Source organism: Myodes glareolus, chromosome X (assembly GCF_982192425.1).
Source record: "Myodes glareolus chromosome X, mMyoGla1.1, whole genome shotgun sequence".
In the NCBI taxonomy this organism is placed as follows: Eukaryota; Metazoa; Chordata; class Mammalia; order Rodentia; family Cricetidae; genus Myodes; species Myodes glareolus.
Window position 1 is genome coordinate 113,334,310 of NC_142053.1, and position 25,292 is coordinate 113,359,601.

At 41.7% G+C, this 25,292-nt stretch overlaps 1 protein-coding gene and 1 pseudogene across 1 annotated transcript in view; one reads left to right on the forward strand and one right to left on the reverse strand.

The window, feature by feature from the left end:
- Nucleotides 1-16,905: 16,905 nt before the first annotated feature.
- Nucleotides 16,906-16,988, reverse strand: LOC125404672 (U6 spliceosomal RNA; annotated as a pseudogene).
- A 2,258-nt stretch (nucleotides 16,989-19,246) lies between these two features.
- Nucleotides 19,247-25,292, forward strand: part of Ca5b (carbonic anhydrase 5B) — a 51,162-nt gene continuing 45,116 nt past the window's right edge. The window contains exon 1 of the mRNA XM_048440632.3: nucleotides 19,247-19,398. The gene's annotated coding sequence lies outside the window, so the exon portion shown is untranslated. The remainder of the gene's footprint in view (nucleotides 19,399-25,292) is intronic.

Genomic DNA, 25,292 nt, shown 5'->3' on the forward strand with positions numbered 1-25,292 from the left:
TTAATAAGATTGAGGAAATCATAGACTCTGATGAACAGGAGCAAAAGGTAGAAAGGCAACCTTCACCTCAAAAAACTCTCAGTCTACATAGAGTTATACCTGCCTTTCCAGTAATAATATCAGAAAAGATAACTGGCTCCAAAACCCCTAAGGTCATTAAAGAACATACATGGGAGCCTATACGTATGAATGATCTGAAAGAATTTAAACAAGCAATTGTGAATTATGGACTACATTCATCCTTTGTTAGGGAGATGTTAAAATCCTGGGCTCTGAGCAACAGGGCCACCCCTCAAGATTGGAACCAGCTCACATCAGCTGTCCTTGAGAACGGACCTTTATGGCATTTCAAATGCCTATTCAAACAAGAGGCCAGACTTTTACAACAACAAGAATCAGCGAAAGGAATTGAGGTTTCTCTAGATCAAATTCTAGGGGAAGGACCTTACTCTGATCCTCAGGAACAAGCTCTTTATGATGAAAACATTTTATCCATATGTGCTACAGCAGCTCTAAGGGCCTGGGACAGGGTTCAAGACTCAGGTCAGAGAGTAGAATCGTATGTCAGGGTCAAACAGGGTCAGAGAGAACCCTTTAGTGACTTTTTGCAACGACTAACTAAGGCTGTATAAATAGGGATACCTGATCCAGAAGCAAGAAATATAGTAATTGAGTCTTTGGCTTATGAGAATGCCAATGTAGAATGCAAAAGGATCCTGGGGCCTTTAAAGCTCAGATCAGCGCCTTTGGACGAATGGGTTTTACATACAATGAATGTTGATACATTTGATTATGGCAATGAAACATGGGTACAAGAAGCAATTTCCAAAGGTAAAAGGAGACATCAGATTACAAAATGCTTTCATTGTGGCAAAATGGGACACATGAAAAGGGACTGCAGACAATGGAATTCCAGGAATAATGCCTCTTCTAGGAATAACAGGAATAGGAGGACTCAGCCTTCAGGTTTATGTAGGAGATGTGGAAAGGGCAGGCATTGGACGAATGAGTGTAGGTCAACAAGAGATAAACAGGGCAACCCATTGCCATCGGGAAACTCAATAGGGGGCCTCTCAAAGGCCCCCATGGCAAATGTGGTCCAGTCATTTCCGATCACTGCAGAGAACATGCCTCTTCAGGGAAATTAGAATGCCCCATGCCTGCTGTTAAAAGCAATAACGGCCTGAAGGATGAGTTAAATGTGGTGAATGAATCAAGAAATCTAAGAGGACAAAGTAAACGAATATTCTGGCAGACTTCTATAAATGAACAAAGACCACAGCTAAGAGTGTGTGTAAATGGCAAACTTAATACTGGCTTACTGGACACAGGTGCGGATGTAAGTATCATTACACCAGAGTCTTGGCATCCGCATTGGCCTCTTCAGGAGGTAGATATTCAGTTCTTAGGAATTGGAACCCTATCTCGAGTAAGACAAAGCACGAGATGGGTCAATTGTATAGGTCCAGATGGACAAATAGGAAAACTAAGGCCATATGTAGCAAATATTGCAGTGAATTTATGGGGCCGTGACCTATTGCAGCAATGGAACACCCAAATTAACATTCCTGCTGCTTCCAGAGCCTATATTTCTGAGGACAATATTACAAGATATTACAGATGGCGGAAACCAGCCATTAGAGCTATACAAGAACACAACACAATTGATGGCTCTTCAGAGGTACCAACAGCCATGCCTCTACAATGGTTGACTGAGAAACCAGTATGGACTAAACAGTGGCCTTTAGCTGAGGAAAAGTTACAGGCTTTAGAACAGCTGGTACAAGAGCAATTAGATGCTGGACATATAGAAGAATCTACCAGCCCTTGGAACTCTCCTGTGTTTGTTGTTAAGAAAAAATCTGGTAAATGGAGAATGGTGACAGATCTTAGGGCTATCAACAAGGTTATTCAACCTATGGGCCCTCTGCAATCTGGAATTCCTCTGCCCTCCCTGTTACCAAAGGGATGGCCTCTTATAGTTATTGATCTGAAAGATTGTTTCTTCACTATACCATTACAAGAAAAAGATAGAGAAAAGTTTGCCTTCACAGTGCCTACCTATAATAACTCTCAGCCTGCAAGGAGGTACCAGTGGACCGTCCTCCCACAGGGAATGTTGAACTCTCCCACCCTGTGCCAATATTTTGTAAGCCAACCATTGAAAATTATACGCAAACAATTTCCTAAGTCCATAATATACCACTATATGGATGATATCCTGATATCTGATCAAAACAAAGATACCTTAGAAAGGCTGTTTGAAGAAGTAAAACTAGTATTACCTAAATGGGGATTGCAAATTGCTCCTTAAAAAATTCAGAGAGGAGATTCTGTTAATTATTTAGGTTATAAAATAGGCTTACAAAGAATTAAGACTCAAAAGGCACAAATCAGGAAAGACCGGTTACGAACTCTTAATGACTTTCAAAGATTATTGGGAGACATTTCCAGTCTACGACCAGCTGTTGGGATAACACCTGATCTAATAATTCATTTAAACAAAACCTTAGATGGTGACAAAGATTTGAATAGTCCCAGAGAGTTAACAGCTGAAGCAGAAAAGGAACTGATGATAGTTGAGGAAAAATTACAGGAGGCACATGTAGATAGGGTGGATCCAAATCTTAGTTGCATTCTAGTTATATTACCTTCCAAAATTTCTCCTACAAGAATTTTAATGCAGAGGGAAGATACTATTTTAGAATGGATCTTCTTACCACACAAACCAAGTAAAAAATTAAAAACTTATGTGGAAAAAGTCTCTGAATTGATTATAAAAGGAAAATTGAGACTTCGTCAATTAGCAGGTATAGACCCAGCAGAAATTATAGTGCCTTTCACTGCTGATGAGATAAAAAAGTTGTGGGAAGACAATGAACCATGGCAAAGAGCTTGTGCTAATTTTTTGGGAGAAATCAATAACAATTACCCAAAAAGCAAGAGACTTAACTTTATAAAGAGAACTTCTTGGATCCTCCCTCGAATTGTCCGTGATGCTCCAATAACCAGAGCCCATACATTTTATACCGATGCTAATAAATCAGGGAAAGCAGGTTACAAATCAGAAGAATTGAGTAAAGTGGAACAAAGTCCTTATGATTCTGTCCAGAAGGCAGAATTATATGCCATCCTTATGGTGCTTAGGGATTTTAAAGAACCTCTTAATATAATTACTGACTCACAATATGCAGAACGAGTTATTTTGCATATTGAAACTGCTGAATTTTTACCTGATGATACAGAACTGACCTCATTGTTTATCCAGGTACAAGACATGATCAGAAACAGGCTCTGCCCTATGTATATAACGCATATCCGATCCCATACGGGTCTGCCAGGTCCTCTAGCACAAGGTAATGCAGATATTGATCAATTATTGATTGGTAGTGTGCTGGAGGCATCTGAATTTCATAAAAAACATCATGTCAATAGCAAAGGCTTGAAAAAAGAGTTTTCTATTACATGGCAACAAGCTAAGGAGATTGTAAAGAAATGCCCTACTTGCTCTTTTTATAACCAAACACCATTGCCTGCAGGGACTAATCCAAAGGGTATTAAAAGGAATGAAATTTGGCAGATGGATGTGTTTCACTTTCCAGAATTTGGCAAGTTAAAATATGTACATCACACCATTGACACTTATTCAGGCTTTCAGTGGGCAACCGCTTTAAGCTCAGAAAAAGCTGACTCAGTAATCACACATTTATTAGAAGTTATGGCCATTATGGGTATACCTGCACAAATAAAAACAGATAATGGTCCAGCTTATGTATCTAGGAAAATGAAACGATTTTTTGCTTATTATAATATTAAGCATGTTACAGGTATACCATACAATCCTACAGGTCAAGCAGTTATAGAAAGATCAAATCGTACTATAAAGGATATGCTAAACAAACAGAAAGGGACGAAAGATACCCCCAGAAATAGATTGCATAATGCTTTATTAACCTTGAATTTTCTTAATGCTAATGAGAAAGGAACAACAGCAGCAGAGGGGCATTGGATAATGGAAAAAACTTCTGAACTAAACCAACCTGTTTATTTCAAAGACGTGCTGACCTCTCAATGGAGGCCAGGAGATGTGCTACGTTGGGGAAGGGGTTTTGCTCTTGTTTCCACAGGAGAAGAAAAATTGTGGATACCATCAAAATTAATAAAGGTTCGATTTGAAGAGGAGAAACCTCTTGGAAAGGAGAAATGACAGCTCATTCACAATGATGATATTCATACAGTTGGTAAGAAAAACATATAGAATGGGGGGAGGGTTCTGTTCTTATCTCCACAGGAAAACACTGATTTTTGAAAAGTTCAAGGGACCCTGGATATCTGAATACTGACAGATGGAAAATAATGGCCCAATAAGGACTATCAAGAAAACTGAATAGGTTCTGTAAGTAAAATATACTAAATCATATTTCTAAATTTATAGAGCTAGTTTTAGAGTTGGACTCTGGCTCAGTCCCTCTCTAATTCCAAGCCTGTTATTAAAAGAAAAACCCAGAGTTTCTGGAGTTTCTGTCTCATGTCAAGAGCCATGATATGGGACAGAAAGGAATATGAGTTTAGAAAACATCTTTATTTTTCTTCATATCTATCATACCTTTCATTAAATATATCTATCATGTCTTTTATTGAATATATGTATGTCTGTATATGTCTATATGATTAATATATGATTATATATTATTATAATCATATAATATATGATATTAATATATGATTAATATATGATTAATATATATGATTAATGTTTAAGTTTTCCACAATGAACAATAAGTTTCTCCTGCAGTGACATTTGAAGTTTCCAGGAAGAAGATGGGCCCCCATAACAACAACTCCACCTGGTTGATATGACATCATGATACTGATAGCGCTACTACAAGACCTGTTTTGAGTACCAGCTGCACAAGACGATTCCAACGTGGTTAGCTGAAATGATGCACATCTTGTACAACATTCTGGCCAGTCCTCCACAAAATACTCAGAGACTATTTGCAATTTTAAAAGACATTGATCTTGAAATTTAACCATCATTTTGCTTTCACAGGATCCCCCAGAAAGAACGTCGCCCCCATGACAGCTGGAAGTAATTCTAGAGAACGACGTCCCCTCTCCCAGTAAAGTTTGTCCTTGGGTTTAGGGACATCATTTAGGGGTTGGTTATAATTAGTATAGGGTTGAGGGTTGGGGGAGGAATTTTATAAGCGCAGGAATCCTTAAAAAAAAAAGAGGGATAATTGGATTATGGGATAATAGCTTTGTACTTGTGAGTTATTGTTTTTAGACAAATATATTGGTATTGATTCTTATATATTGATACAAACTTAAATTATGTTGACTATTTTATGCATGCATGCTTCTACCTCTGTTTAAAACATTTTTATGTATTGACATATATATATTGTATTGATATATGTATATTTTACCATATTGCATTGTACACTTCTACCTCTGATTAAGATACTTATATATTGTTTATGTATTGATATATATATTTACCATATTGCAATGTATACTTGCACATTGTTTATATTTGGAGGTCATATTGTCCCCATTTATTGCACAGTTGTTTACTATTTCAGTCTTTAAGTTAGATAGATATTGAGAATAATATAGATCAATAGTCATCTAAGTTTGTCATTTATAATTAGACTAATCAGGTTCTTTAGATACATAGACATTATATTCAGTATAGATAGATAATCTTCAACCTCTTCAAAGAGCTGTAGAAAATGGCCTTTAATCTAACTCAGAGTTCTGTGGTAGGGAGACACAATCGCTCCTGGTAACACTGATCTATTCCCGAGAGAATGTTGAGCACCAAAGACACTCCACCTGGAGCCTTTCTTCTTGGCAGAACTGGCCTTTGGGTAAAGAAATGTCCATACCTCAATTACTGACAGAGTTATAGAGTATCCGTAAATGGATAAAACAGGACTGTCATATCCTGCCAAGACAGGGTAAGATAGTTTTGAAAAGTTCCTTGCCTTTGAAAATGGTATGTCAGTTACGTTAGGCCTTAGCCAAAGTTGGTTGCTTCAACGCTGCAAACGTGATTTTGGGTGTTTGCCCAGGGAGCCAGTTGTCTCTGTGATTTGTTACATGTTCTGGAAGTTTGATTGTACTTCCTAATTACTCAGGTAACATTATTTCCCTTCTCAGATCTTTGATGGGATTGAAGATTATATAAACGTAGTTACTTTCTTTTCATGACGTGGCCAAGTTATTTCTTATACAAGACTTAAGCTAGTTAGAATAGGATATTTGTATTTATTGTATATAATTGTGTAGGTTTGTACTTACTGTATATAATTTCGTAGTAGGCTTAGAACTCTCTTACTTAAACAAAAGGGGGAGGTGTTGTGGGAGTAACTTCCGCTGCCTCAACCAATAGTCGCTGAAATACGAGCCCACAGTGCAGCGGGGAGCGACTTCTGCTCCGTCAGCCAATAGCTGCTGAAATACCAGCCCACTGGGGCGTGGTATATTTCTCTTTTAAAAAGAGAAGCAGATCCGGATCAGGCCCTCTTGGTTCCGGCTCTTGGTTCCAGTGCTTGCTCCTGGTTCCTGCTCCCGGCTCCTGCGACTAGGCTCCCTTCCTGACGGTTTATGGTGTATGTAAGTTTTACCCCCCAAAATAAATAACCCCTTAAAACATAACTGGTGTGGGATTGATTCACCGATAGACAATAGTGTCTGTGCTACCCTAGTATGGTGGTCAGTAGATAGAGGTGATTATTGATCTGATGTTAAGGTTGTCTAGCAATGGCATGAGAGCAATGGCTGTCCCTTTCCCAGCTACCCTCACCTACCTGGAACCCTGTCACCATCATACTGAGCCTGTGTCCTAATAGGTCAAATCCTATTAGAAGAAGATCTAGACCTAATAGGTCAAAACTGAAATTACAAGCAGGCCCTGAGATACTCTGAGGATTGAGACACTAGGGATGAAAAGCTCTCCCCAGGTGGGCATCCCACCAACAGTGCCAATAAAAATCTCCTGGCTTCTATGCCTGGGCTTCCCTCCCTCCCGTTATGTACTTTCTTCATGGAAGGTCAGGAATGGGAAGATGAGCATGCACGGCTCCAATGTCAAGTGGGGCATCTGGGTTTTAAAGCATCAGAGTGAAAGCTATGAACAGGAACACTTCTGTAGCACTTTGAGAGACATAGTAAGGGGGGATTTTGTTGGAGAAGGCCTCTTTCTGTTAGCTCAGCCGACCTGAGGAAGGCTCTTACCATCTTCTCCACTTTGGCACCAAGGGCACTGAGAGAGGAAAAGCTGTCCCAGAGGAAAGGCAACCAGCCTAGCCCTTCTAGCAATGGCCCTGTTAGATGCCATGGGAATTTCCCTAAGCAAAGAGCTGACCTAACTACTCCCACCCTGAAAAAAAAGTCAGTGAAGTTGTCTTCAGAAGGAAGAGTCAATCCATACAGGGACAGAGACTTAACAAAGATTTCAACCAGGGCACAAAGGCCTGTTAGATACACAGACATTTTTTTCCTGCTCTTCAATCACATTTCTGAAGTACAGCGTGTGGGAGGCAGGAGGATTGAATTCACAGCTAAGGTAGGCTATAGAGGGAGGTCAAGGCCAGTGCATGAGCTATAATGAGACTCTGTTTAGAAAAACATTTCTTTTTTCACTCTCATAAATATTCTAGATTCAGATGAATTTCCACATGTTTCGATGAATGTTTTTGATATACATTTAACCTTGAGAGTTGGATATGCAAAAAGAGAAGAGAAAGCAGATAAGGACCATTAGGGCTTTGGCTATGGGAAATCTAGTGGATAGTAATAACCCTGCCATCTTCATGGGATGCACATGAAGGGGCAGATGGAAAGTAAGACAGCCAGGCCAGCTGAGGGCAAAGCTCAACTACAAGACAGAGCAGGGCAGCAGGGCTGGTGGAGGCTGCAGGAAAGTCAGTGCTTCCCATGGCCCTGCGGCCCTGGCATCCACTCAGCCATTGCAATCCAAAGGTAAAATGAGGTTTCACGTCGCTGCAGTTAGAACAGCCGTTGTGAAAATACTGATAGCACTTACACATAGAGATGGAGACAAGGGAACTGAGATTTAGACGCTGTTGGAAAGGATACAAACTAGCAAGGACACCCTGGAAAACAATGCGGGCTCCTCAAAAAATTAAAACCAGAACATCCTTGTGATCCGGTTACACTACTCCTACTACTCCTTTATATATATATATATATATCCCTGAAGGAGCTGAAATTGGTGTGTGAGAGAGATGTTGGCCCTGCCGCAGCGCTCTGCAGACTTTTATTGGGTGCTTGGTTACAATTTCCAAGGGTTAATCCATGATCATCATGGCAAGGATCATGTCAGCAGGCAGGCAGGCATGACCAATATGAACTTTGATTTTTCTCCCCTGCAGACTTTTTTTGTTTACTTCATGGAAAGTTAATCACTACTCCTTGGAAATAAAAATTAACTCAGACAAACCGAGTGTAATTTTGCCAACGTTATATCTTTAAATTAAAAAGAAATTGTTTTGTATATGTATGAGTGTTTTGGCTACATGTATATCTGTGCAACTGTTTCGTGCAGTGCCTTGGAGACCATAAGAGGGTATGGGAATCCCTAGAACTGGAGTTACAGATAGATGTGAGCCACCATATGGGTGCTGGGAATTGAACCCAAGTCCTCTGGAAAAGCAGCCAGTGTTCTTAACTTCTGAGCCATTTCTCGTTCCCCAACACTATGTTCTTTTGCTTGTTATTTTGTTTTTGTTTTTTGAGATAAGGTCCCTCTGCATAGTCCTGGCTGTATTAAAACTCACTATGTAAACCAGGCTGACCTCACATGTATGGCGCTCAGTCTGCTGAGTCATGGGATTTAAAAGCATGTGCTCACCATACCCAGTGTCCTGGCTAGTTTTTAATTTGTTTGTTTGTTTTGAGTTTTTTTTTTGCAACAATGTCCTTTATTAGGCACAGGATTTTAAATGATCTCTTCAGTTTCTCCATACACATGTAAAACTATGTGTGCCATTTAGCACACTGAAGCATGGCAACTGAATCAATACCTAGAGAAGGGAAAATTAGCCCCAACCTGCTTAAGCAGGAGGTCAGTTCATCTGCCGACCCCCGAGAACATGGAGATGGATATGGTAGACAGACTGTCCCCCCTCTGCACCTTCATTCACCACCATCCAGTAGCCCCGGTTCAGGCCCTGGTCTGCAGCACATTTCTTTCTTTTTTTAATTTATTTTTTTTTAAAAAAAACTATCTTTTCTCATTTTACATGCCAAATCCAGTTCCTAATCCCTCCCCTCCTCCTGTTCCTTCCACCTTCTGCCCATCCCATTCCTATCTACTCCTCAGAGAGGGTAAGGCTTCCCATGGGGAGGCAACAAAGTCTAGCACATTGCTTTGAAGAAGCGGAACCAAGGCCCTCTCCACTATCTAGGCTGAATAAGGTATCCATCCAAAGAGAATGGGTTCCAAAATGTCAGTGCAAGCATAGCGATAAATCCTGGTGCCACTAAGAGTGACCCTGTAGTCTGCCTCAGCCATGCAACTGTCACCCACATTCAGAGGGCCTAGTTTGGTCTTATGCTGTTTCCCTCACTGTTAGGTTAGAGTTGGTGGGCTCCCATTAGCTCAGATAAGCTGTTTCAGTAGGGTATTCCCATCATGGTCTTGACCTCTTTGCTCATATTCTCACTCCTTCCACTCTTTGATTGGATTTTGGGAGCTCAGCCCAGTGCTCCACTGTGGATCTCTGCATCTGCTTCCATCAGTTGCTGGATGAAAGTTCTATGAAGGCATTTAAGATAGTCATCAATCTGACTACAGGGCAATGCCAGTTCAGGCCTCCTCTCCACTACTGCTTAGAGTCTTAACTGGGGTCATCCTTGTGGATTCCTGGGAATTTCTCTAGTGCCAGGTTTCTTGCTAGTCCCACAATAGCTCCCTCAATCAAGATAAGTCTCTCCTTGCTCACCATGTCTATCTTTCCCCCATCTCAATCATTCCATTCCCTCAAGTTCTCCTTCCCCCTCCCCTTCTCTCTTCCTCCCCTCCCACCTTCCCTTCTTTCTCCTATCCCCACACTCCCAATTTTCTCAGGAGATATTGCCTGTTTCCCCTTCCCAGAGGATCTCCTTGTTACTTAGCTGGAGATATATGCATATATGTATATATAATGTATATATGTGTATATAATGACTATAGGCTTATTATCCTTTGCTTTACAGCTAGTATCCACTTATGAGTGAGTACATACCATGCTCATCTTTCTAAGTCTGGGTTACCTCACTCAGAATGGGTTTTTCTAATTCCATCCATTTGCATGCAAATTTCAAGATGTCATTGTTTTTTTTACCTCTGTGTAGTACTCCATTGTATAAATGTATGCAGCACATTGCTGTGTGAGATCCTTGCGCTCCTTCAGCCAATAGCCTTTAAGATACCAGCCCACTTGGGTGTGGTCTCATACTATAAATGCAGCTGTAAAGCCTACACTCGCTCTCTTGTTTTCGGCTCTCACTTCGGCTGCTAGACTCTGTTCCTGTCCCCTGTTTATGCAGAGGATTGTGATTTAAGACAGTAATCTGTAAGTCTTCCCTAAATAGGTAACCCTTTATTATATGTAATTCTGAACTAGTGTGGGATTATTTTGTATCTTCCGCCATCATCTGGCCTCCCCAATGTGGGGCTTAGTTCACACTTTTTTGGATCAGTCCTCCAGCCATGTGGTACATTGGGCACTGACTCTCCCACCCACGGCTTTAGCTGACTCTCAGATGCACCAGGCTGCTGCTCAATGCTCCCTGGCTCATGACCTACACGCCAGCCCACACACTGCTGCCTGCAATCCCTGCAGTGCACACAGTCCACAACTCGCACTGATGTGAAACTTTGGGTTTTCTCTTTATCCTGGGCCCCAACTCTTAGAATCATTTGATTGCCTTAGTAACTGTTCTTAATTTGTTAAAACATATTTTTTCAGTACACGAGTAAGTAACATGTGCTGTTCACTGCTGCTAGTGTCTCTTGGCCACATGGCTGCAACTGCGACACCTGCTGGCCAGTAACGATGATTACACCTACAGCAATCCATTGGAATTACTTTATGACAGGTAAGATCTGAAAAACCTTTAAGTCTCAAAAAAATGACTGATAACATCCAGGAGTTCAGTAATTATTTTGCTTATATTATGGAAGGCATTGTGCAAGACTTACACTATTTTCCTTCCTATTATTTGATTCTAGGTATTAACTTTGTTTTCAATATTCTCTCATTGAAAATAGTTCAATACTATGGAGAGGGATAGCATCAATTTGATAAAATTTTCTGAAAGAATTTGTGCTGTTGGATCTAACTGTCAGAATCTGTTGAAAAGTTATATATCCAAGGATGAGACATTATCTTTACTGGACAAGTTGGAATCCTCAGTGATGACATTAGAACAGAACACCAGACAGGAGAATCAGACTTTAAAAAAAGGCAGTAGTAAAAAGATGTGAAAAGATTGAGGAATTTATTGAAATTGATGAGCAGGGACAGAAGGTACAAGGACAGGATTTAGCCTCATCAGTACATGCCAGACCACGGGATGACTTACACAGAGTTTCAACTGCATATCCAGTTATCCTCAGATATCAATAATATCCTCAGAAAGATCACCTGACACTAAGTACGCTAAGGTAGTCAAAGACTATGCATGGGAACCAATATGTATGAATGATCTAAAAGAAATAAAACAAGCAGTAGTTTCTTATGGGCTTCATTCGCCATTTGTCAGGGAAATGGTGAAAACGTGGTCTTCAAGCACTAAGGCTACCTGACACAATGGGTTTCAATTAATCTCAGAGGTCCTAGAAAACAGACCTCAGCTGCTTTAGAAGTGTTAATTTTTTAGGAGAAATTAATAGCAATTATCCCAAAAGTGATAGACTTAACCTTATAAAGAGAACTACTTGGATTCTTCCCTGATTGTACGTGATGCACCAGTAACTTGAGTCCATACATTTTATACTGATGAAAATAAATCAGGAAAGGCAGGTTACAAATCAGAATAATTAAGTAAGGTGGAACAAAGCCCTTATAATTCTGTCTAAAAGGCAGAATTATATGCTACTGTCATGGTACTAACGAATATAGTTACTGATTCACAATATGTAGAAAGTGTTGTCTTGCATATTGAAACCACTGAATTTATACCAGATGATACAAAATTGACTTCATTATTCATACGGTTTCAAGGTATAATCAGGAATAGGCTTTGTCCCATATACATAACACACATCTGATCCCATATGGGTCTTCTAGGTCCTCTAGCACAAGGTAATGAAGAAATTGATCAATTATTGATTGGACGTGTGCTGAAGGCACATCATGTCAATAGCAAAGGTTTAAAGAAAGAGTTTTCTATTACATGGCCACAAGCTAAGGAGATTATAAAGAGATGCCCTACTTGCCCTTTCTGTAGCCAAATATCATTACCAGCAGGGAGTAACCAAAAGGGTATTCAAAGGAATGAGATCTGGCAGATGGATGTGTTTCACTTTACAGAATTTGGAAAATTAAAATACGTAAACCACACCATTGATACTTTTTATTTTTAAAGAAATGAGGACCAGGAACAATATTTTACATGTGAGCGCTCTGTCGTCATGTATCCCTGCTGAGCCATCTCTCCAGCCCATGCCATTGATACTTATTCAGGTTTTCAATGGGCAACTGCCTTGAGCTCAGAAAGGCTGATTCAGTAATCATACATTTATTAGAAGTTATGGCTATCATGGGTATACCTGCACAAATAAAGACAGACAATGGTCCAGCATTTGTGTCTAAGAAAATGGAACAGTTTTTTGCTTATTATAATATAAAGCATATTACAGGTATAGCAAATGATCCTATAGGTCAGGCAGTTATAGAAAGATCAAATCGAACTATAAAGAATATGCTGAACAAACAGAAAGGGATGGAAAATACCCCCAGAAATAAATCGCATAATGCTTTATTAACCTTGAATTTTCTTAATGCTAATGAGAAAGGAACAACAGCAGCAGAAAGACATTGGATAATTGAAAAAAACTTCTGAATTAAATCAGCCAGTGTATTTCAGGATGTGCTGACCTCACAATGGAAACCAGGAGATGTGCTATGTTGGAGAAGGGGTTTTGCACTTGTTTCAACAGGAGAAGAAAAGCTATGGATACCATCAAAATTGATAAAGATTTGGTTTGAAAAAGAGAACCTCTTGATGAAGAGAAATGCTGGCTCATCCACAGAGGTGACAATCATACAGGTGGTAAGAAAACCTCAGAAGGGTTGGGGCAGGGTTCTGTTCTTGTCCTTGAAGGAAAACATTTATCTTCAAAGACTGGAGAGATCTTGGACATCTAGATGCCTAAAGATAAAAAGATAGCTATCTAGAAAGAATCAACAAGCAAAGAGAAATCTGCCTTATGATGCTGTATCATCTGCATAGTAAAATTTATTTGGACACGTATCCATCTCTACTTAAAAATAAGAGCAGACTTTGGCGTTGGACAATGGCTATCCTTCTATAAATCCAAGCATGTTGTTCAAAGTAAAATTTAGAATTTCTGTCTCATGTCAAGAGCCATCTGGTATGGGACAGAAAGAAGATAGATTTTTTTAAGGAAATATTTTATTTTTCTCCATGCCCATTTTGTTTATATCATATCTTTCATTGAATATATGTTTATTTGAATAATGCTTAAGTATTCTGCAATGAACAGTAGATTTTCCTGCAGTAATCTTTGAAGCTTCCAGGAGGAAGATGGGGCCCCACAACAGTGACTCCATCTGATTGATATGACGTCATGATGCTGATAGTGCTACTATGAGACTGGTTTTTGGGTACCAGCTTCAGAAATGGTACATCTTCTTATAATGTTCTGCCCAAAACTCCAAATAAGAACTTCAAAACAAACAAACAAAAAGACCCTATCAACTGCTCAGCAATTGTAATTATACAAAACAGCAATCTTGAAACTTAACCATCATTTTACTTTTATAGGATCCCATAGAAAAAAACATCTCCTGCATGACAGCAGGAAGAAATTCTAGAAAGTGGCGTCCCCTCTCCCAACAAAATTTATCCTCACAGTTAAAGATACCATTTAGGGGTTGATTATTAGTTGCATAGGGTTGGGGGTTGAGGTGGAAATTATACAGGCCTAGAAATCAAAAAAAAAGGGAAGACTGAATGGGATAATAGGTAATTTAGTGTGAACTTATTCACACTAATAATAGTGAGTAATAGAGTGAATCCTTGTGAACTATTATTTATGGATAATTACACTGAAATAGTTTCTTGTATATTGATACAAGTTCAAATTATATTTGTTATTTCTGTCTACAATATTTACATACCTATGCAAAGTTATTTTGTCATATTGTTTGCATGCACGTTTCTCCCTCTGTTTAAGATATTTTGTTTATTGATATAATTTTAGGATTGCATTATATATTTCTACCTCTGATTAAAATATTTATACATATATGGGCAGGGGTTTTTGTCTACAAGAACTAATTTGGCATACTGTTGGAGATGACTCCAAAGTGTTTAGCCATGCCCATTCTAACTTTGTCTGTATTTATAAAGAAGTGTTGGATGGATTAGGTCATGTGGTGGCTTGCATGAGAATGGCCTCTGTAAGCTTATATGTTTGGATGCTTGTTCCCCAGTTTGCAAAACTTGTCTGAAAAAGGTTAGGTAGTGTGGCCTTGTTGGAGGAGGTGTGTCCTTGTTGAAGGAGGTGTGTCACTGGGAGGTGGGCTTTGAGGTTTCAAAAGCCCAGTTAGCCCATTCACTCTGTCTCTGCTTGCGTCTCAAGATGTAGTTTCTCAGCTACTGTTCCAGTGCCATGCCTTCTTGCCTGCTGCCACACTCCCCAACATGATGGCCATGGACCAAACCTCTGAAATTGTAAGCAAACCTCCAATTAAACTCTTCTTTGAGCTGCCTTGTTTGTGGTGTCTCTTCACAGCTATAGAAAAGTAATTAGGACAGGCCAAATATTTTTTTGTTAGATCCTCTCATTTTCAGAACAGAACCTTAAATTACTCCCTCTTGACACATAAAGGACGTAAATTATTTAGTAGCTCACCATTTCCATCCTTACTTGTTGGCCAGTTATGTTGGTTTTGAGCTCTCTGCCGTGGCGCAGCTGTCCACAGCCTAATGATGAGAAGTGTTTGTGAGGACAGTAAATGATGTCATACCAAATTTCTGCGACTTCAAGTCAGAGATGCTAGATAGGTTGCTCTGTGCAACTACCCACCCATCCAGTCCCCAGTAGGCACGGAACTTTTTCCTTCTGAGACTAGACTCGCCGAATTTCACAGCGCAGTTTACACAGGCAGAGCAAAGCTGAAATGTGAATTGAAACCTACTTGCCATCCTAAGGGACAGTAATCTAAATGCTACCCTGCACTGTGTACTCTGCTAAATTAGGCAGGAACATTTGGACAGTACATAGAGTTGACTTCATGTCGTGTGCTTTGTGATTGTAACAATGGTATACTTGGAAGAAACCCATGTGCAGATCTTTGGAGAGTCAGCTCTGTCCTTCCGCTCTGGGTTCCAGAGATCAACCCCGCATCTTTGGGTTTGCACAGTAAGCCTTTTCCTCACTGAGCCACCATGCCACGCTTGAGACTCTGTAGGAGATATATTTTCTGCTTAGCTCACAATATCATCCTCATTAGAGTTTGAGATTTTTTTTTCTCTGAACTAAAGCTTAAGAAGAGTCCGGAGAGATGGCTTAGTGGTTAAGAGTGCCGGCTGCAATTCCAGAGGTCCCGAGTTCAGTTCCCATCATCTACATGGCATCTACAACACAGTCATTGATAATGGAATCCACTATGCAGAGGTACATGAAGACAACATAATAATCTTAAGATTAAGAAGTATGGGGCTGGGGAAATGGCTCAGAGGTTAAGATCACTGACTGTTCTTCCAGAGGTCCTGGAACAACCACATGGTGGCTCACAACCATCTGTAATGAGAACTGGTGCCCTCTTCTGGCCTGCAGGCATACATGCAGAGAGAACACTGTATACATAATAAATAAATAAATAAATAAATAAATCTTTTTAAAAAAAGGTTAAGAAGCATGTACTTCCCCAAATCCTCTAAACAGTATTGGTTTTACTGTCTCTGTTACCACAGTATCTGACAGAAACAGCTTAAGAGAGGAGTTATTTTCACCCCCAGATTTGGAGGGTTTAATTCGTTGTGGAAAAACACACTGACCAGAAGCAAGTTAGAAGAGGGAAGGATCTCTGTGGTTTCTATTTGCAGGGTGCAGCCCATCACTGAAGGAATTCAAGCAGGAACCTGAAGCCATGCCTACTCGCTATTCCACACAGCATTACCTTCAACCAAGAAACTACTTCACAGCCAAGAGAGTACAGAGGAAACCATGGAGGAGCATTGATTGCTGGCTCAATTGCTTAGCTGGCTTTCTGCGTAGGGAATGGTGCAGTCCATAGTAAGCTTGACTCTATATCAACTAACAATCAAGACAATTCCTCACATATGTATTTGAAACAATTACTTCCATCGTTCTTTTATTAAATAAAACCTGGGGTTAAAACCAATTGATCAGAGAAGCAGCGGGGAAGTGACCAATGACCTCCTCTCTCTCCTTCTTCCATCCAAGGGGGCCTGGGAATCTTTTTTTTTTTTCCAAGTGACTTAGATTTAATCACTGGAAGCAAACTAAATGGAAAGCTTACAATAGAGAAGAGATACATGTCAGTGCTTTTTGCAAACCGAGATGGGACAGACTGGGGGCTGCCTCTCAACTTGATCCTTTGCAAACAAAGGTGTCCACAGTGTTCCTGGAACTCTGGCTCAGGAAACAGGAGACTGCTGGTTCTGTGCGTAAAAAATATGGAATGCTTCACGTTCTAATGCTAATCTTCTCTGTATCGTTCCAGTTTTAGTATATGTGCTGCCGAAGTGAGCACGGGCCTGGGAATCTTTCTAAGCTCCCTTCTACTACTTCTACTATGAACTGTAAACATAGGAGATGTTAGGTTTCATCGCCCACTACTCTATTTGTAAGCAAAGACGGTTGTTTTAAGAAGTAATTATATGCCAGGTGGTGGTGGCGCATGCCTTTGATCCTAGCACTTGGGAGGTAAAGGCAGGCAGATCTCTGTGAGTTCAAGGCCAGCCTACTTGTACAGAGCTAGTTCCAGGACAGCCAGAGCTACACAAAGAAACCCTGTCGTGAAAAAACAAAAGAAAAAGTAGCTATAATTAGGAGTGGGCTATAGATATGATACTTGGCATTTTTTACTGTGTATATTTCCTTTTTCTAATAATTTTTTATTACTTTATAAATAATACCATTCGAAATTTCCACTTCCTCCCCTCCTCCCATTTCCGTCCCACTCTCCCCGTTCCCCTCCCTCCTCCCCATCCAGTCCTAAGAGAGGGTAGGGTACCCTGCCCTGTGGGAAGTCCAAGGCCCTCCCCAACCCATCCAGGCTTAGAAAGGTATAAATCCAAATAGAATAGTATCCCAAAAAGCCAGTACATGCAGTAGAGACAAATCCCAGTACCATTATCGTTGGCTTCTCAGTCTGCCTCAATTGTCAGCCACATTCAGAGGGTCCAGTTTGATCCCATGCTCTTTCAGTCTCAGTCCAACAGGATTTGGTGAGCTCCCATTAGCTCAGGCACACTGTCTCAGTGGGTGGGCCAACCCCTCGTGGTCCTGACTTCCTTGCTCATGTTCTCCCTCCTTCTGTTCTTCAACTGGACCTTGGGAGCTCAGTCCAGTGCTCTGACGTGGGTCTCTGTCTCTATCTCCATCTGTCGCTGGACGAAGGTTCTATGGTGATATTCAAGATAGTCATCAGTCTGACTACGGGACAAGGTCAGTTCAGGCACCCTCTCCTTCACAGCCCAGGGTCCTAGCTGGGAACATCCCCGTGAACACCAGGGAACCCCTCTAGAGTCAAGCCTCTTGTACTTGGCATTTTTTTAAAAAAAGATAAACCTGTTTGCTTCTTGTGTGGTATACCTGAAAGTTGTTTTTTTTCTTTTAAAGAAATGTATTTTCAGGTTCTGAATAGATGGTTCAGAGGTTAAGATTACTTTGTGGTTTTGCAGAAGACCAAGGTTTGGTTCCCAGAGCGCACATGGTAGCTCACAACCATCCGTAATTCCAGCTCCAGAGAATACAATGCTTTCTTCTGACCTTCATGGGAGCTAGGTATGCATGTGATGGTCACATATACATTCAGGCAAAATACCCACACATGAAAAAGAAATTCTTAATCTTAAGAAAATATCTCAAGGAAAGAAATGCTTATTCATGGTAACGAGGAGGAGGACCTATGACTATTAAGTCCTCTTCACCGATTAACTCCTTGCTACATCTTCCCTTTTGGATTTTATTTATTTTTTGGGAGAGGGAGCGCATCTCAACCAGAGCTGAGGCAACATTAAGCCATATGAACCTTGAGGTTGGTCTAACTTTCCCAAGGACCATCTACACCATAAATGTGATTTGAATGAATGAGTCAGGGATGTAAGAACAAGCACAGCAAGCTGGTCATAACTTGGCCACATTGTTCTTGGCCGGGAAGGAGAAACGATAACTGAGTATGTACTCTCACAACCGATTTAGTGAGATTAACGTCAAGACGCTCAGTCCCTCCATAGCAAGAGGGCATTGGTTGCCTAAGAAAAATTATCTTTAAGAGACTACAGGAAATAGAGAGTGCCTATTTGGTACCTCTGCCTTGCATTTAAAATCAGATAAGGTCAGAGGGCTAGAAGCACAATTTCACAGTCCCGGTTTAAAGGATATGAAAACTGGTTGAAAGGAACATGAACCCACAGTTCAAGTTCAGGGGATGTTTAGAAACTTGGGTAAATTGAGCTGAAAGGTAGTGAGAAGGAACACATCCAACGTTTCGACCTTAGCATGTCAAAATCATGCTGCTCAGAGATGGGCGAAACTTGAGAAAAGCCACTTTTTAGATTTAGAGGCTTTTAGGCCAGCAGCCTGATTTTATCCAAGAAATGTTGCTTTTATCCCAGAAACATTGCCTGCCGCGGGCATAGAGAGAGGGAGACCGAGTGTGAGGGGGTGAGGAACTCAGAGGCGGGGCTCGGGCTTAGGGGCGTGGCCTACGTAGAAGGGGTGTGTCAAGGCAGAGAGCAGAGGCACGCCAGATCTAAAGGGGCGAGACTAGGGCGGTCCCTGTGGCTTTAGCGGAGCTCGAAAGGCTGGGGCGCGGCTTCTAGGGGGCGTGGCGCGGGCGCCAGCGGGCGAGGCTTTGATGGACACTCCGCAGTCGCAGGTCCTGGGAAGCTAACTTGCCTGTGGCACTTGTTAAGTGCTGTCTGAGACTCGTCCAGGTAAGGATGGGCAGCCGAATGGAATGGGAGCCTCAGGGAGGGTGGACAGACCTCGAGAGGGCCGCGACCCTGCCCACGACCCTCCACCCCACCGATCCCGGGCTCCGAGTAGCGACAGCTGTTGGTTTTGCGAGTCTTGCCTAAGTTCCTGCGGGCCTCTCTGGGCGTCGTCTTCTCTGCTTCAGCCCCGCTTCTTCACTATTGGGAGTCACAAGACCCCTTCATAGTTCTTTTGCACTTGAGAGAATTTGTGGGGGCACAGGAGGAGCAGGTCCCTTGTGAGGACACGTCAGTCAGAGTTGGTTGAATCTCAATAAGAAAGGCCAGCCTGCTAAGAAACAGCTGGAGACGAGGGTAAAGGCTAACAGATTCTGAGACTTCCTTCAGAAACTGAGGTGCAATAAGTCAAGTGTTTCTTCTTCATCCCCACCCCCACTATGACAGGAGCTGGGGACAGACTCACAGCCATCCCAAGGCTGTGGAGTACTGTCACAGCTGTGCTTACAGAAATCAAAAACTTTTTTACTCTGAAATTACTCCTTCTGGCCTTAACTTTTGTGCCCTGCCCAAGACCTAGAGGAGAGGTACCTCCAAACTCCAGAATGGTTGATGGCTGCCATTCTTTGCAGCATTCCTTGTTAAATATTTTACTCCCGAGAAAACTTGTGACAGCTTGTTAATATTAATGTCAGTGCCCTCCCTTTTCGTGTACTTTCCCAGGGAAGGTTTGAGAAACATTAAGAGCTAACGGGCACACCTTAGTTCGGAGAGCACTTGTGCCTTTCTTGGCCATGGAAAACCGCTTTGCTTTCTGCTTCCTGGTCTCCCTTTATTGATGCTCTGGCGCCTTCTGTACTGGTTGCTGTTTAAAAGCTGGGTTGAATTATGAACAGAAGTAACACCACTTTTTCTTGTGAGTGAAACTGCCCTGGATCCTTCAGCGGTCCCTGCACGTTGCTCAGAGTAGCCGATGTTCACAGGTCTGTTGAAAGTGGGAAACATTTCCACTTCTTAGGAGTTACCTCCTTCATTCACAACCTTTCAAATCAGGCTTGAATTCCTTGAAGGTCCAAAACAGCAAGGGTACCATTCTCAGCTGGGAGTCATGCTCTCAGGGAAGAAGTGGGTGAGAGGAAGAAGCTAAGCTTTCTCCATCGAGATTTGGCAAGATAATCTCTAATTCAGATTTGAGGAGTTGCAAAAGGCCTGCTTCCTTTTGAAATCAAGAGTCAATCTGATGAGAAACAAACAATTTCTTTCAGTGTGATCATAACCTTTATTCAGAGTACATTTTCTTTCTGCTGTCCGTTTTGCACAGAGAAAGTTTAATCAGGCAGAGTTCAAACTGCTTATCACAGCAACTACACAATTGATGAATGACTCTTTAACAGTCTTTCACATTTTCTCCTTCTCACACACATTTAGCTTCCCTGTGGCACATGCATCTCCATGAGCGAATACAGGTGGATTGTTCATGAAATGTGGTAATATGTAGTGGTAGGTCATTGAGATGTGGCATGTTTGACAGTTAAACACTATTTACTGCTTAACAAGATTGGACAACAGGAGTTCAGTAAATGCATTATAAATAACCAACTCTCAAGAAATTATTTCAGTTTAAAGAAAAGATTGATTCTAGACCTGAACATTAAAAAACTCAAGTATTGTAATAGATTCTGTAGCCTAGCATTAGTTAAAGTGGGTTTTCTAACTATTCAGATTTTCTTGGAACTCTCTTCACCCCTGATCCTCCATGTTCAGTTTCTTTCTGGACTCATTGTTCCCTTGTGTTTGGCTACACCGCTAATTGTCCCTTTCTGCCATCCTCTCCTGGATGGGGCTGATTTTCCTTTTTGTCTAGCTTTGTAACTGCTCCTGCACACCACAACGGCATTGCTGCTATCCCGACCCATTACTCTTGGCTCTTCCATTGGTGTCTCCGGTCGAGTACAGTAAATGGCGAGCCCACCATGCTTCCTTGTTTCTCATGCCAGGGTCTGTTTCTCTGTTGAGGGATTCATTCTTATTCTACCTGCTGTGTAGTCACCATGCCTTCTTCTGTTTGTTCATTCGGTGGAAACACTGCCGCCTTTCTTTTAATAACAAAATGGCCTTCAACCACAGAACTGTGTTCTCAGCCCTCTCGGGGCCATTTTGTTGCTGTTTTGGTTGATTTTAGCTCTGACTGGTTTGGCATTTGCTTTGTAGCCCAGGCTGATCACAAACTCACCGTGATCCTCCTGCCTCAGCTTTCCACGTTTTGGAATTAGAGATGTGTACCACCACATCCAGCTCCAAGGGAATTTTTAATAGGCAATATTGAGTGATCTTATATAAATATAAATCAGATTGTTACTCCTTTAATCAAAAATCCCTAGTTTTTCCCTCCTTTCACTGAGAACACTGTTTTCACTTGGGGACAACCTTTTCTACCGGGCCACATCTGGCACTGTATAGAAACCTTTTGTTTTTTCCAGCTCTGGTGTAGATGTTATTAGCTTCTACTGGAGCCTAGCTAGTAGGGATGCTGGTGAATACCCCACAATGCACAAGACAGCCCCTCCAAACCAAGACTCTTCTAGTTCACAATGCCAAGGCTGAGAAGCCTTGACTTAGAGAAAGAATCACTATTATAGTCTGGAAGTCTACAGCATCCATTGCCCCTGGATCTCATCGGCTTCTTGTTTTGATCCTGCTTGCTTTGCTTTGGCCACATTAGCCTCCTCTCTATCCCTTTAATATGCCAGTTCTATTCTACTTTAGGATCTGTACACAAACATTTTTGCCTTCCCTAGAATGCCCTCTCTTTAGATGCTATTTAACAAATTCTTGTCCCCTTTCAGGCCTAGCTCAACTATCACCTTGTCAATGAGGCCGAATATACACTACCCCCACCCCAGTGGCGCTCCAGATTCACTATACCCGGATCTGTCTTTCACTGAGCATACTTTAATCACCTTTACTGTTAACTTATCATACTACTTCTTTACTATCTGTTTTCCTTAGTAAAACCCAAGTTTCACAAGGGTAGGAACTTGACTTTGTTCCCGCACCTAGAGTACCCGACCTCTAATAGGTGTTCAATTGCTGTCTTGAAGAAACTAAAACTGAATGAAGGGTGATTGACATACTCACCTCCCTGACTTGTTTGGCTCTACTCGGCCTGCTGCTCCCCGTCCTGTGCTCTTCCGCTAGAGCTACCAGGAAACATCCGTTACATGGAATGACATTCAAACTGCTCCTTGGCTCTTGAAAACTTGTATTCTCCCACATGAATCCCAGAACCTCATCCATCCCTGCCTTCCACTGCATGCCCGGGTGTCTGCTAAGCCAGTGCCATTACAGGTATTCATAGAAGGCTTGTGATGGCAGGAACGAGGTTCAGATATCTCTTTACCTGGTTTGAAAACAGGTATTTGGATTTTTTTAAAAAAATAATATGATCTTTTGAAAGTCAGGCTGGACTTGAACTTCCTGTGTGACTAACCTTAAAGTTCTGATCGATCCTCCTATCTCTGCCTTGTGAGTTCTGAGTACTATAGACCTAAGCCACCAAGCCTGGTTTATGGGGTGCTGGAGGTCAAGCAGAGAGCTTCATAGATTTTAGGCAAGCACAGTACCAACTGAGCCATATCCTTAGTCCCCACTATTCTTTTGTTTTGTTCATGTAACATAAAAGAAAGTCTGAAAAGTCAGGGTCCCCTCCAGTGAGATAAGCCTCAGGGGTCAGATTTCCAGAGCACCACAGACCCTTCTGGAGCGTCACCGAGTAAGGACGACATCAGGTCCTCTAGAGCCTTCCTGACCCCTAGCCCTAAGAAGCTAGTCTTGAGACACATAGGAAGTGTGTCTTCTGGGCCAGGTTATGGATCATCAGCCCAGATGTTGTTATATGACGGGGTGATTGTGGAGCGTGAGGCATTCACCTATGTTTATTCTCAGCTTGCCAAACAGCGCAGCCTCTGCTCAGGGATTCCCAAAGACTGTGGGGAGCGAAGCCATAGGCCAGACTTCTCTGGGAACCATGCTAACACGTTTAAGACCTCTGGAGAGTACATGTGCACTCTGGTCACGTGTGTGGCCATCCACCTGTTTGTATAGTTTGTGCCCAGCAGGCCTGCCCTTGGCCCTGCCTTATCACAACCGTCCATTTGAAGGCCGAGCTGACTTTCTCCTTCTGATGAGTACACACTGAACTTGGTATTATCTTCCTGAAAGTTACTAAGTCTCTCATACCACTCACCCTGTAAACAAGAAAAGAGTCCTTTGTCTGTGGAACTTTTGCCCATATCACCCCTGACACTGGCATTGTTCACAGGATAAAGCTAAGCCTGCCCATTTCAACCTCAGTTGGCCCCTCTGGCTTTCGTACCTGCTCACTCTCCTCATGCATCACTGGACCCAGTTTCCCTTTCCTTCTCTGCATCTTTACCTCTCCTCTTGAATCATCCTGATGCCTCTACCCTAAAGCTTAGAGCCCCTGCCTCTTGTGTTCTCATTGCACTGCCCTGTGGCTAGCCTTGCAGCCAGCTTCAATTAAGAGGGTCCCATCCTATTACGCTAAATGAAGTAAGGCAGCCACAACAGAAGAAATGCTGTAATTCCATTTCTACGGGGTATCTGGAATAGGCAGATACACGGGGACTTATGGTAGACTGGAGACTAGCAAGGGGTGGGAAGGAGGTATTAAGTACAGAGTTTACACTGAGAATGGATGGCGAGAAAGGTTTGAGCGCAAGTATGGGTGATGACAACAGAACTTTATGAATGTATTGAATTTGTAGAATTAAAATTGGCTAACTGGGCGGTGGTGGTGCGCGCCTTTCATCCCAGCACTCTGGAGGCAGAGGCAAGTAGATCTCTATGAGTTCAAGGTCATTCTGGTGTATATAGCCAGTTCCAGGCCAGCCAGGGCTGCAAAGTGAGACCCTGTCTCAAGTAAACAAATAAACAAAAAAACAAGCGGAAAACAAGAGCAAAAAAGCCCAACACACACACACACACACACACACACACACACACACACACACAAAAGAAACAAGCAAACAAATCTTCCAAATTACTCAAGGAGGGGAAGCAAGGGCATTAATAAAGACATGATTATTAATGGATAGATAATTGTTGAAATGAAATGCTGAATACATAGCTTTTTCTGTTGCTATTGGGTTAGTTTTTGTTTGTTTTTGTTTTTTTTGGGGGGGGGGAAGGGGGTTCGAGACAGGGTTTCTCTGTAGCTTTGGAGCCTGTCCTGGGACTCTCTCTGTAGACCAAGCTGGTCTCAAACTCACAGAGATCCACCTTCCCTCTCCCAAGTGCTGGGATTAAAGGCGTGTGCCACCACTGCCCGGCTTTTCGTTTGTTTGTTTGGTTTGGTTTTGGTTTTTCAGGACTGGGGTTTCTCTGTGTAGCCCTGGCTGTCCTAGAACTTGCTTTGTAAGCCAGGCTGGCCTCAAACTCACAGAGATTCACTTGCATCTGTCTCCCAAGTGCCTGGATTAAAAGAGTGTTCTTCAACTGTACAGCACATAGCTGGTTTTAAGACAGTATTTTTCACTATACAGTCATCCCTAAATATCCACGGAGAATGATTCCATGATCTTCTCAGAAACCAAATCTGAAGATGCTTGTCTTTTATACCAGTGACATAAGGTGCACATGTATTGAAATATCATAAAGTACTCCATAAATATACACAGTTTTGTGTCTTTGTGTTAAATACTTTCATTTATTTATTTTGATGCCGCTTTTTTTGGAAAGAGTCTCACTAGGTAGCCGAGGCTAGCTTCAAATTAGAAATTTTCTTACCTCAGTCTCTCAAGTGCTGGCATTATATGTTTGTACCACTACACCCAGTGAAAAACAATTTTAAATTACAAAAAAGACAATGCAAACTG